The following is a 14710-nucleotide window of genomic DNA, read 5'->3' as shown; positions in this document are numbered from 1 at the left end:
TCCACCTAGAAATGACTGTGTCTTTTCATTACTTCACCAGCCACTTTTCTTCTGACACTTAGCAAGCTCAGGTTCCTCCCTCTAAATTTTAGAAAATCCCGTTTTCTTTTTTCCTATTTCTAATCATTAAGTCTTTTGTTAGGTAATTTTAAACATTCACAGGGCCTTAAATACCTGCTAAATGCTCAAAATATACAAAGAAAATTGTAGTCTGGACTTTTCTACTGACCTTCTAATCTGTATATCCAACTACCTGCTCAGGTAATCTCCAAGGACGTCTTATAACCTTCAGAAATACCGTATGTCCTAATCTCCAAGGACGTCTTATAACCTTCAGAAATACCGTATGTCCTCATCTCCTTCACCTACACGGACGTTTCTCTCCCTCTGGCAAAGTTTCCATCTACTTCCACCCATTTCATTTAGCAAATGATACCTTAGCCAGTTACCCAGAATTGCCCAAAACAGTAAATGGAAATCATCTTTTGTTTTTTTCTTTTTCCTTTATGCATATTGGAATGGTCACCAAGCTTATTAGATGTAGCCAGTAAAATATATAATAAATTCATCATTCGCTCATTCAGGCAATATTTTGAGCACCATGTACCAGGCACTGGATTAGGCACCAAATTATACAACTGTGAACAAGACAAACAGGATCCCTGCTCTCATAGACTATCTATTACAGTGGTAGAAGCAGGAAAAAAGTAAATAAGTAAAACTAATACAATAATTCTACTACTCAGCCGCAAAAAACAATGGTGATCTAGCACCTCTTGTATTATCCTGGATGGAGCTGGAGCCCATTCTAGTAAATGAAGCATCACAAGAATGGAAAAACAAGCACCACATGTACTCACCATCAAAGTGGTACTAATTGATCAATACTGTGCACATATGGTAGTAACTAACATTCGTCGAGTGTTGGGCAGGTGGAAGCCGGGTGGAGGGGATGAGTATATTCACACCTAATGGGGACAGTGCTCACTGTCTGGGGGATGGACACGCTTGTAGCTCTGACTCGAGTGAGGCAAAGGCAATATATGTAACCTAAACATTTGTACCCCCATGATATTCTGAAATAAAAAAAAGAAAAAATAAATAATTCTATAATAGAATGTCATTCAGGAAATAAATGGTGTGCTATGATAAAGAATAATGAGAGTGTATCTATTTGAAATATGGTGGTTAGGAAAGAACTTTCTTGAACTGTGACATGAATGAGGAGAATGATCTAGCCATAAAAAAGGGCCCAAGAAAGGGCAACTCTGGCATATTTGATGTAAACTTCATTGTTTCCTTATTGTAGACTTCAGTTTCCTTACGAGGACCCGTGGGGTCTTGCATGAATTGGCCTCTGCTAACCATATATACAATAAAGGTGTCAGATACTGGACAGGCTATTGCAATATAGATGAAAATAAAAAGAGAGAAGTTTGGTAATTGTAGGACTTATATTGGATAGAGTTAGAAATAAACTAAGAAAAAAAGTTAAGAAAAATGTCAGATAGTAATAAGTTCTACAAAGATTCAGTGGAGTCACTGAGAGGTCAAGAGAGGTCCTTTGGTATGTGACATTTAAAAGTGAGATTTAAATGACAAGAAAGTGTCAGTTTTGCAAAGATTAAGGGAAACATGCTTTAAAGGAAAATACAGAATTAAAGGTGTTAAGGCCATCAAAATCTTAGTGTTCTTATATGACGGAAGGAGGCAATTTGGCTGGATGTGGGGGTGGACCAGAGAGAAGTACAAGGCGGGCTATATAGGAAGCCAGGAGGCAATCAGGGTAGGGGCTTGAATTTGATTTTAAGAGTTTGGATCACTTTCAATGACATAACATCATACCTGTTACTTCTTATTTATTTTTTTACAAAAGTGTGTTACTCTTTATGCAATTCTAATTACTTAGTTTAACACAAAAGAAATATGTTTGTCCTGATAGGGTTTTAAAAGTCATATGCTGTCAATTATTTAGTAAACATAACTTCTTTAACTGTGCTGTGTTTGGGGTTTTTCCATAATGAATTATAAATTTCCTTCTACTTCTATGCAACAGGAATGCAGCTATGGTGAGGCAGTCCTTCGATTTGCAATTTCATCTACAATTTGACATTTGGATTTGTTGACATCATTAAAAAGTGCTGCTATCCTGGCAACAAAAGTAGAGATCAAGTGAGTTACTACACACCTGATTCTTCAGAAGAGAATATTTTGGCTCATTTGGAAAATATGGAAATATTAAACAGCACCAAATGAATTCACCACAGGAAGATTGCTGTTTACATTCTATGAAATGAATTCATATTCAAACAATTGGAAGTGAGCCATCTTACAAAGATTGTAGAAATTAACCAAAACTAACCATGCCCTGTATAAACCTAAATATTTTAATAACTATGTATTGCCTTTTATAGTGTATAAATATTTTTGAAGGTAAAACACACAAATAATGATAAGAACAATTAAACATAGTTCACAAGTATTATATTATGAGGTCAAACAGTGATTCTTATTTATTTTTTATTTCCCAAGAATTTATCAACTTATGAAAATAGCTTTGTTCTCTGAATCATAGGAGTTGTAAGATGGAATAAACAAACACAGCAGGGCATCCCTGTTCTTTATATAAATGTGCACAGAGAAAAAGATGTGTCTGCAAATTTCTGAGCTTTTCTCTCAATTTCTAGACAAATGAGAAAAAAATGTTGAAGTCAAAACTAAAGAAGAACATGACTTCTATTATTTAGGATGCATAAAACAATTAAGACACATTATTTGTCAGGTATAAATCATAGCGAGAGCCGCTACTATGATAACATAAGGGTTATAAGAGGTGCTAGGTCACTCTTGTTTCTTATAATTAAGTAATATTCCATTGTATACATATATCAAATTTTAATAATCCACTCATGAATTGACGGGCACTTGGGCTGGTTCCACATCCTTGCAATAGTGAATTGTGCTGCCATAAACATTCGGGTGCAGATGTCTTTATTATAGAATGTCTTTTGCTCTTTTGGGTAGATGCCTAATAATGCTGTTGCTGGATCGAATGGTATTTCTATTTTTAGCTCTTTGAGGTATCTCCAAATTCTTTTCCACAGAGGTTGCACTAATTTGCAGTCCCACCAGCAGTTTATGAGTGTTCCTCTCTCTCCACATCCTCATCAGCAATTGTTGTTTTGGGATTTTTTGATAGAGGCCAATCTCACTGGGGTTAGGTGATATCTCATTGTGGTTTTGATTTGCATTTCTCTAATGATTAGAGATGTTGAGCATTTTTTAAATATGTTTGTTGGCCATTATTCTGTCTTCTTTTGAAAAGTTTCTGTTCACGTCCTTTGCCCATTTATTGATGGGGTTGTTTGATTTTTTCTTGTTGATTTTTTTAAGTTCTAGATAGATTCTTGTTATCAGCCCTTTATCGGATGTGTAGAGAGCAAGTATTTTCTCCCATTCCGTAGGCTGTCTATTCACTCTAATGATAGTTTCCTCGGCTGTGCAAAAGCTTTTTAATTTGATCAGATCCCATTTTGTGTGATTTAGATTTTCTCCCATTTATAGAGCTTTTTATTAATAATATTAAAGTATAAATTACCACTAAAATTCTTCATTATTATTTTCCATTAATAATGGACACTTTCCTTTAATGGTCCCTTTTCTCCTGAGCTACACAAAAATAGTGCAGCAGGAAGCCCGCTGTCCACTCTCAGCTTTACCACCTACTGCCTGTACGAGGCCAGGTAAATACATAAAATTCTTGCACTTCAATTTCCTCCTTTGGCAAATGGTCAATAATAATAATAGTGCTGCCCTCTTGGGTATTGTAAGGATTAAATGAGTGATAATTGTAAAACGCTTAGATTAGTGCCTGATATGTAACACATGCCATTTACACATTTGTAAAATAAACGTATTACTAGTCAAGTAGGGGAAACCAACCTCCTTCTAGATAATGCCTCTTAAAGGGGCTATGCAAAAGAGGAAAAGGCAGTATAAGAAAGAGTAAATTTTTGGCCGGGCGCGGTGGCTCACGCCTGTAATCCTAGCTCTGGGAGGCCGAGGCGGGTGGATCGCTCGAGGTCAGGAGTTCGAGACCAGCCTGAGCAAGACTGAGACCCCCGTCTCTACTAAAAATAGAAAGAAATTATCTGGCCAACTAAAATTATATATACAAAAAAATTAGCCGGGCATGGTGGCTCATGCCTGTAGTCCCAGCTACTCGGGAGGCTGAGGCAGTAGGATCGCTTAAGCCCAGGAGTCTGAGGTTGCTGTGAGCTAGGCTGATGCCACGGCACTCACTCTAGCCCGGGCAACAAAGTGAGACTGTCTCAAAAAAAAAAAAAAAAAAAAAAAAAAAAAAAAAAAAAGAAAGAGTAAATTTTTATCAGGAAAGTTTTGAAATAGAAGCTTTTTGTAGAAACCCTGGAGAGCTCTTAGATCTTAGAACACATTAGAAGGAAAAGCACAGAAGGTTTGAACAGCACTTGTCTCTCTCCCAACGTTAGCCCAATTCTGTTTTGCATATTAGGTTTCTCTAACACGGATGGTCAGTTCATTTCGTTGCTGGATCCTCTGCAGCACATGTGGTCTGGTTCTTCCAAGGCACCTCTTCAAGTACTTTTCCCTTTGCCTCCTTTGTCTTCTAATTATGGGGCATTATTGATAATGAGTGCTGCAACAAGGTTATCCAGGGCTTCTCATTTAAAGTATCAAAGCATCCTAACACTTGATTTAGAATGTATAGAAGAAACATTATATCCACAAACATGGGTAATAAGTCACTGAGGAAGGGAGATGCCCAAATTCCATCTGTTCTGGCCTCCATGTGTTCTCGGTAGGGCATCTTGATTTACATGATTGTGCCTTTAAACCAAGTCTAGGAAGCAGCTGGCCTTTTCTCCTCAAGACACATTCTCACTGTGTGGGTGTAGAAAGGGAATTAAGAGAAGTTTGCCTCTCTAAGTCCATATGTAGAACTGAGGATTTGAATCTCTAGAGATTAGATAATAGCAGCAAGCAGTGGTAAAAATTGGCACCTTTGGTTTGTCTTTGCAAGATATCTTCATTAAAACTTCACAATTACCTTGTGGAAATAGTTAAAAAAAAAAGCTGAAGTGCTCTAATTGACTACACATTTGGGATGTCTGCAGTTAGAGAAAATTCTCACATTGACAGTGAGAGAAAATGTGCTGATCAGTAAATATTAACTGCCAACTTAGCAGTAGTGGAGTCAACTGAGAAACTTTAAAACCGGAAATTTCCATATCAAGATAGAATATATTCAATCTTCTGGTTTTGTAAATAAGTGTTACTGACTCTTTTCATCAAGATTCTCTATTCCTGTTACTGTAATATCAAGAGAGTATAATATTTCCAGTGGAACAGTCTATATATTTTGTTATAGTCGATAATAACAATAGCATTAAATATTATGATTTTATAAAAAGGGAATAGGGATTCATTATTTTTATAAACTTGATATATTAATATTAGTCCAAAAAAGATCTTTGTAGTAAGAAATAGGAGAGTTGTCAAGAACCCTAAAGGCAATGCCTTTCATTTTGATAAAAGAGCCTTGATAGTTTTAAAGATATCAAGTGGAGGTACAGCAAACCTTTTATCTCTAGTTTTCTCAAAGAAATGACTTTCTATCTCACCCAACTGAAAGCAGTCACTTCATTACAAATTTGCTGCATTTAATATCCTCAATCTGAATGAAACGCTTTTCTTTAATCCAAGTGACATTTTCTACTTTGCTCTCTGTATTATATTTGTAATTACATTAAAGTTACTATTTGTTTATAATTTGGTTATAATACATGATATAAGCTAAGAGGAAATAACTAGCAATGTTACAAACCATTAATTTTCATGGACAAAGTTGGCACTCTACAGATGTAATTTGCAAGTCAAATATATGCTTTCTCCCTCTTGAATACTTTTTTATTTACAGGAACTCTTGGTTGAATTAATAAATAAACAGTAGCTGAAATCTTTCATTTTAATTAGTATAAGGTGGCATTTGTAGAGGAATGTTTAACCAAGAGATCTGAGATGCTGTCAGACAGGGGATTAATGCTAAAACAAAGATCTGAATAAATATGTGGTTTTTCAAACCTAATTCACTAAACACACCGGGGATCACACTTTAGATACGACTTTTGCATTTAATATGAGATAGTATAGCCAAGCTCTTTGGACTGTGATAAATTGCTCAGCAGGTGTCTTTGGAAACATGAAACAACAAGATACTATTCTTACCCCTAAAACTGTCTAACCCTATTATTTTCTTAGAAGCTAGACAGTTTTTTAAGTGAAATGAAAAGACTAGTGCTTGGAATTACAACACTCTACAGGTATTTTATTCAGTACTAACATCAAGGTCATTCTTTGAAAGAATATATATTAATGGTAGAATGGAAAAGCATGGGTCTTCTCTTTCAAGGATGATAAAAGTAAAGTAAGCTAATCTTTCCACTTCTGACCTAGGTTTTTGCTTTTTGTATCCATGTTGTAAAAATTCCAAATTTTATAACAACTAGTCACTTTCATATTTGTAAAACTATTCTTCTCTGTTTTTTCCCCATGCTATTTTTATTTATGCCGAAACAAAGATAAATCTGCCTCATTCTTATGTTTTTTATACCATGTTGCACATGTTCATCCATGGGACAACCATTCCTAGAACAATATCTTTGCTTAAAGAGTTTTTTTAGGTGCTGTCTAGAATTCAAAGATATATGAGATGTGCTTGGTATCTTTGTTGAATTTTCTATTTGGGGAAGTAAGACAAGTGCACAAGATTAGGTTATACATATTATAAAAGTGTTGCAGATAATGACACAAGAATTCACCAAAGGCAGATATGAATTCCAGTTGGATCAAGCATGGAAAGGGGATTTATTGGTAATTTTTGAGTGACATACAACTATCCACACTTTCATTTAGGTAACCCACATACCCATTGCATACGCATTTATCCAGATTAACAAAGAAAATGTCAAATGACTCTGATCTAGAATGTAGGTAACTTAATAAGTAAACCAACATTTTCTCCTTTCAAATCTCACAAGCCTTTACAGCTATGCATTGTACACAAAAATCATCTACTAAAAATTTTTCTAGATTTACTTTTCTTTTTATTAGATCCCCAAATTCGTAAGTTTTAATTACATTTATAACCAGTATTTTTACAATTATGTTGATTTAGTGTCATATTTAGTGGGGTGTATATGAGAAGCAGAAGACTAACCAGGAGAGTTTACTAGCCTGATTATTTCAGGTTTGGACAATGTAGAAAACGGCATTTGGCAGTTCTATGTGAAAAATTTCAACTTCCACAGTGTGTGGAAAAAGAAGCTGACATTTTACTTGTCATAAGAACTTATTTGCTTGTGGAAAAGGGCTTATTAAAGCTTTAAATAAAAATATGCTTTTAACATAAGCATCTTAATAAAATGCAATAGTTTGGATTCATTCTTTAGAAACTTAGAGAAAATACATGGTTAGGGTAAAATATCTACCATTAAATTTTGCCAATTCAATTTACTAATTCCTTACTTTTGTATTTTGGTTATCAGTGGAGAAGATAGAAAATTTGCACGAATCATATTTTTATTTAAATATAATTCAGATAATTTTGTATGGTTCAATATTAAAAGTAGTCTTCATTATACATACTTTGGCTTAAAATAAATATATTTGTTTTCTCAATGCACATATTTTTAATGTCTTGATTTTCAGTTATTTTATCTTCTTTGGAAAAAAAGGCAAATATAAAAAAATATCTATCTTACAGGTACACATTTTTAAAGTTATGAAAAGAAAGAAAAATGCTAAAGTTTATTTAATAAAGACCATGAAAGTGACTGAAAATATTCCAGGATCAAGGAAACAGCAGCAATTTCAAAAGTGCAGTTCTAAAGATTCTTTATATCCAAGGAGGGAAAAGTTTCTTTTCATCTCTCACAAAAGAGCTTTTATAATCTCATGATACACTAAAACAAAACTAAGAACAAAAGATTATATGAACTTAGCCTAGAAGTTTGCAAGTCAGAGTTCACTCTGACACTTTTTTTAGTAGCCTTAGAGGACATAATGAAACAGAAATCTAAGGAACCAAATGCTGTATTGTACAGATTTAAATTTTGTTACATATAATTCTTCTCAGACTGAAATGATTTTCAAACCAAACCAATGACCTTTTTTTAAAAAATAAAACATACACATTTGTTCCAAAATTTTAAACAAGTAATTCCACCCCTATGAGCTTCCCCAACATGTTGGGTCCTCAGGCTTTTCATCAGTATTATCTCTTTTTTGAAATATGCCTGTACCTAGAGCACCAACAAACAGTAGATTCAAGGTATTACTTCTAGAGCCACTATTAGTCTTAAAATATTTATTTTATATCATTTCATGTCTTTTTACTGTATTTATAGCACCCAGGAACTATCCTGTCTCAAGATTAGTTTTTATGTACTGTACCAGCTGGAGTGTTTTTAATTATGAGTCAGAGAAAAGAGACTCACACTGGCTTACACAATAAGAAAATTTTTCACCTCTCGTACCAACAAGTTTACTGGTAAGGTGGATTCCAGTTGTATAGGAAGCATCTGAGATAGGAGAGAATGTAATTATTGATGCTACATTTTTTAAAAAGAAGAGTCCTAAATTTGAAATGATTCTCCAATAAAGAGAATTCTGCAATTAGAGATACATCATGGAATCAGGTTGTACTGGCAGAAATTATGCAATGTGTATTTGTGTGTGTGTGTGTGTGTGTGTGTGTGTGTTTTCTTTTAAATATATCAATCCATCAACACAGGCTGCATGGACTCCTCTTACATGGGTATATGGGCAACACCTGCTATAAAAATCTGTTCAGAAATCTGCTGCTACAAAATGAGAAAACCAAAGAGAGTTCATCTTTATCAAGTATTTTTGGAAATATACGTTCTTAATGCCACCTAATTGACAAATGTCAGAAAAATCATGCAATTATTATTTTCATAAAATTACCATAGATTTTTTATTTTGTAAATTACTAAGTTCCAAATATCATTATTTGTTGTACCAGAAAGAAAGAATTTTCAAAATTTTATGTGAATATATTTTAGAATTCTGTGTCCATTGTTGTGATCTGTATACAACCAATCTTCCACTGCTAAATATAAATTAGGAGTTTTTTTCTCCTATTTGTATTCTGAACTTGTCCATTAGATTGTTAGTATTAGCATTCAGGAGTACAGGTAGAAATTACAGTGTAAACAATCTGAGATCTCAATTAAACAGTTCTGTGTTTTAGACCATTGAATATAAACTATGTGCTAGGTACTGTGTCAAGAACTGCAGGGTTGCATGATCCTTGTCAAGTATTTTACAATTCTTATCACAGGGGGGTTTGAAAAACATACTGCTGTAGCATCTGACAAAAGAGTTAGATTCTAGAATCATCCTATGAGTTGAAAACTGCATATTTGAAGAATCACTCTTGAAAAACTCTAAGAAAAAATGTTAATGTAGAGTAAACCTAAACTCAAGGCAATCCTCCAGCATTAAAATGAATAACTATTTCTCTGGCTAAATCATGCTTAGAACAATGAGCATCTGCTATTATAAGCATTACAGAAATCAAAAAGACTTCAGTGAAAAGAACATACTTATTCTCCCTCTCATATTCCAGTTGGGCTTATTATATTCATTGACTGGCCTATTTAAATAATTATCTACTCCCATGCTTTTATGTTTTCTGTTTGTTTTATGTATATAGGTATGCATGTATTTCTATCTGTCTCCATTTTGCTCACTTTCATGCTCTTCTCTTTCCAGGTACCAATATTGCATCCTTAATGCCTGGCTAATGCAGTAACACTACCAACAGATGATTCTGCACAAGATGGCTAGAGGTGAGTACATCTGTCTTTTCCAACATTCTTTGGGATTCAAGAGGATAATGGATAACCTCCAGTTAGGTAGGAAGTAGGAGAAACTAGCATGGTAAGATGATACGGAGATAAGCTTCTTAGACATATGGGTAGGATTTTGAATGGCAGAAGCTGTAAAGGAAATACCATTTCTAATGAAGGGAAGTGCACAAAGACACAAGTAGAAAAGAAGACATATCTCCAGCATAATGTAAACTTGGAAAGGCATTTGAAGACATATTAAATACACTTGCATATGAAATTTATGATAAAATACAAATTTATTTTAGTCTTTTAATTGGATGCACAACTTATCAACTATGATGTACCCATAATAATTATAAATAAAAATTTAAAAATTATACTAGTTTGCAAGAATGTTAATGGATAGCAAAATTTAATTAAGCAAATATAAAATTGCATGACATATATTTACTCCCAAATATGCCTTCTCTATTGCCCATGAAATTGGTACCTTGAAAGAGGGAAAGAATATAAAGTTTTATCAACTTTGTTTCTTTTAAACCTTTCATAAAAGATAGTGGGTCAAAATGAAATACTTCCAATTACTAAAAAGTCAAGTTTTATGTCTATTTTTGTACTTTTTTCTCCTTTTCTTCATCAAAGTCTTTTAAATTTATTGAAAAAGGAGCACATCCTTGTGCAAGCAAGAGAGAAAAAATAAATTAATTTTCCTATGATGGGGGGTGATATTTACACATGGTATTTAGTTTCCTGTCAGTGCTTATCTTTGACCTTGGTTCTAGGTCAAGGTGAAGGAAGGTCAGCAAATGGTTGGAGTTCCAGCACCTCATCTTTAGCCAAGCAATACAAGATAATGAGGAAAGAGGCAAAACTCATGTGGTTAGAGGTCTTAGATGGGCAGTATTAACTCCCTATTCTTTGATTCTGCTCCAGCTAGGAGCAGGCAACTTGACATTCTCTTTTTTAAAGTAAGAATAATAATAATTTCAAAATGTGTATATTTTGTTTATAAAGACTGTGTGGTTGCTTTTAAATGCAGGAAAAAAAGAAAGACTTTTTTTCATTAACGTCTTAAAACAAGTGTATAAAATGTGTGACTAAAAATAATACACTTTGCTGAGATGAGTGGTTTTTAAAGAGAAGGACAAAGGCAGTTTTAAAAGAGAACTTTCTTCTGGATGAAATGCTCCTACAGGCTGGGTATATTCGGTGAGAGGAATGCAGAAACATTGTTCCTTATTGAGATGCATAGAGTTAGTAATAACCTCTAAATTATCTATAAACTCTTGACTGATATTAAAGCTGCTATATTTTTATCTTGAAAATGCAAGTCTCATTGTAATGGGTTTTTCCTGTCTAACCATTGCCTATCAAGAATTGTGTTTGTTTTCTGAAAGAATGAATATACCTGCAAAGAATAGATTATTACTTTGCCTCATGAAAATCAATTAAGGATTTTGTCTAAAGCTTTATCAAACACAGCAGAATTTATATTAATATACCCTGGAGAGTATATACCTATCAGGGGTTGCTACTGGGACATGATTTGCATATGCATCCTACACAGTCTGAGCATGAAGTGTAACAGAATTTGGGGCTACAGCCAAGTCCCCCAGGTTTCAGACTGCAGGATTTCCAAAGAAGTTACGTGGACTCTATGCTTCAAAAATATGGCTAGGCTTTCCTGGGAATTAATATTACTTCATCTTGAAATGGGCAATGAAAAATGTTAATCGTTTAAGATGTTATGGAGCTCATGGAAACCCACATACAGCTGAAGCCTTCAGGGAACTTGGCATTTAAGAAATGGCATCTTTATTTGGGATTTGAAAGATGCAAAGTTGTTATCAAGGTAGACAGAAGAAATAAATAGCGGACTCATTTAATGACTTGGTTCATAGAGTGAGGTAGAAAAAAAGTGAAATGAATGTATTAATCTTGCTTTGTCTACTTCATGGGTAGCTATAGAACTTAATTAAAATCAGAAGAGTGATAAGGAAGTATAAAAGTTATTTATGAAACAGGATTGCATCTTATTCATTTATATATTTAGCATGCAATACGCCCTTTCTAAGAGCTGGGAGGGGAGTCACTGCTCACGGGATGTGTAGGAGCGGAAGTTTAGGCTTCTCAGCAGTCCTTCGCTGATGGGGTGCGGGAGGCTATGGTTTTCCACATTTATCTTTGACTGGAGAAGGGTATTTATTGCTAAAATTGTTGTTGTTTTCGTAGATCATCCTTTCCCAGTCCTTTGGCTAGAGAAAGTAGTCTTTCGGGTGAGTGCTGGTTTCCCAAGGGCTAGTTTCTCTAGGAATTACAGGCTAAAAGAAAAACCTACAAACTCACTACAGTGTTGTTCCTTGGGTCTGAAGGTTTCCGGCCAATCTGCCGTCTCCTCTTCATTTTTCAGAGTTTTTTAATAGAATATTCAGGTATTTTAGCTGTACCTAATGGGAAGAAAAGAGAAAATACGTGTGTCCTGGATCTTGTCTGGACTGGAATATCCTTTTTAAAGTTTGCAGCTGCATTAATTAAACTGCATTTTATTTATTGCCATTTTGCAACAGTAACTATTTCAACTTATAACCACTATATTACAATCAACTCTACAAGGACACTGGGTATTGCCTAGGGCTCCAGGGGAAGCTTACTTATTCCTGAGGTGCCGTGCTGTGCTCTTTCTCAAGCTTGTGTTACAATTTTTCCCACTGCGGTAGGAGTTAAATGGTTAGTCAGGAGATTCAAAGCAACTGCAGGGTATGTGAATTTATCTTCTCTTGACATTTTCACTGTCAATCAGGAGCTCTGGGGAAAAACCTCATGAGTGAAATTTATTTGATTTTCTTTATCATGCAGTAATACTACAGATAAACTTAATCGGAGCAATGTTATGAAATCACTGCTTTAAACTTTCAATGTGTGTTTCTTCCAGGCAGTGTTTTCACGGACTATTCTCTAAGGTTTACTGTTATATAGAGAAATGTGTTGAGTGAATAAATAAAAAAAACCCCTAATATATAGATATATTGGTAAATGTTGAATGAAACTGCACTAGCCATGTTTCCCTTCAGTTTTGAAGATTGTACCCACGGGTTTTATTGGTTTTAAAATTCATCTTTATGACTGTAGAGGTGAGTTCACTTTTATACCTTCTTTTTCTGCAGAAGAGATAAAATCATGTGTCTCTACACTAAATATTTTTACTTTTCTCTGGTAAGTTTCTTTCATAATTCAACAGAGAAAAGGTTTATCAGTTTATCATTTATAATGTCTCAATTTTTGTAGTTTCATCTGTGGAGATGTTTCAATGTGGGCAGCAGGAAGCACACATTCTGTGAGTACGAAAAACTGCTTTTTTTCTAAAGTTGTTATTTAAAATGTAAAATTGTCTTCATATTTTATTCAAATTGCTTTTCTACATCATCTGCATCATCTTGGAACAAAGAAGCACAAATGACAGGAAAACTCTTTGTTACCATGATATATAAGAATAAGAAAAAAAATCACTGCATATGATTTTCATGTCTAACTCTGTTTACTCCCTTTCTGGGATTAAAAAAAAATTAAACAAACAAACAAAAAATCTCCCTGTATAGTAAAAGCCATAATTTTATCTTTGGTTCCTAAGATGGCTGCAATGATCTTTCTGCTTCTAATAAAATTTTCCAAACATCATTTGTATAATCATCTTAAAGCTAATCAATCATTGTTGATTTTTAACATTAATCGGGATTTATCTCCAGAGGGTGAATAATTTATATAGTTATATAATGTAAAATCTTTACATTATACATGTGTAAGATCATATATATACATATAATATGTATATACATATACATAATATACATATTGTATACACATTATATATACATATATATATAAAATGTAAGATCACACCATTATGAGATGAATACATAACTTTGAACTTGAGCTTAGTGATCATTGCCTGAAGCAGTATTTCTCAGCTAGGAGGTAAAGGTAATTTTTTGCTCCAGAGACATTTGCTGATAGACATAAGGTAAATGTCCAGAGATGTGTTTGATTGTCATGAAGGGGGCTGCTATTGGCATGTAGTTGGTAGGGGCCAGGGTTGCTGCTAAACAACCTAGAACATGCAGGCACCCCCTACAGGAAAGAATTACCTGGCTCAAAATGTCAATAGTGCTGCTGTCAAGAAACCCAGGATAAAAAGAATAATTCTAGAGTTTGGTAATTTACGGATGATTGAAGCCTGAAAGAATAAATAGCTGGATCATGCTATGAATTTTGTTGTCTGTGGTCATTTATGCATAATAGAGCACAATACATAACCGTTGACCTGACAGAGGTCTTTAAACATTCTAGTAGCAGTGATTCCCTTCCAATGTACTCTCCAATTGTTTACTTTGCTTCTTCTTGCTTTTGGACATAAATGTTACAAAAAAGTTCTGAGTGACTCTTGATGAAATAGAAATGAGGATAATCCTTCACGTGTGGCTTTGAAAATCACTATGTATCCCTAATGCATCTACAGGGGATAAATTGAGGGTATCTGCATTGTACTGGATGCCAGCCCTTACCTTTTTCAAACAGACTTGCTGCTCTTTGTACTTTCCCGCCGGGTCCATGTACCTCCGGAAGCCCCTAGAGTGTCCCGGGGGAGCCCACACTGGGCAGCTTTCCCCGCTGCTAACGCCCTGGTCACTCCGTCCCTGTTGGTACCTCCCGCTGCCAGGTGCAGCACAGCCTGGGCCTGATGACTCCATGCACATCTCTGCCTCTCTGAAGGGGCAGATTCTTGCCAGTTTGCCCCAGAC

The sequence above is a fragment of the Lemur catta genome, chromosome 16 (genome assembly GCF_020740605.2).
Source record: "Lemur catta isolate mLemCat1 chromosome 16, mLemCat1.pri, whole genome shotgun sequence".
NCBI lineage: Eukaryota > Metazoa > Chordata > Mammalia > Primates > Lemuridae > Lemur > Lemur catta.
This window is presented reverse-complemented; position numbering follows the sequence as displayed.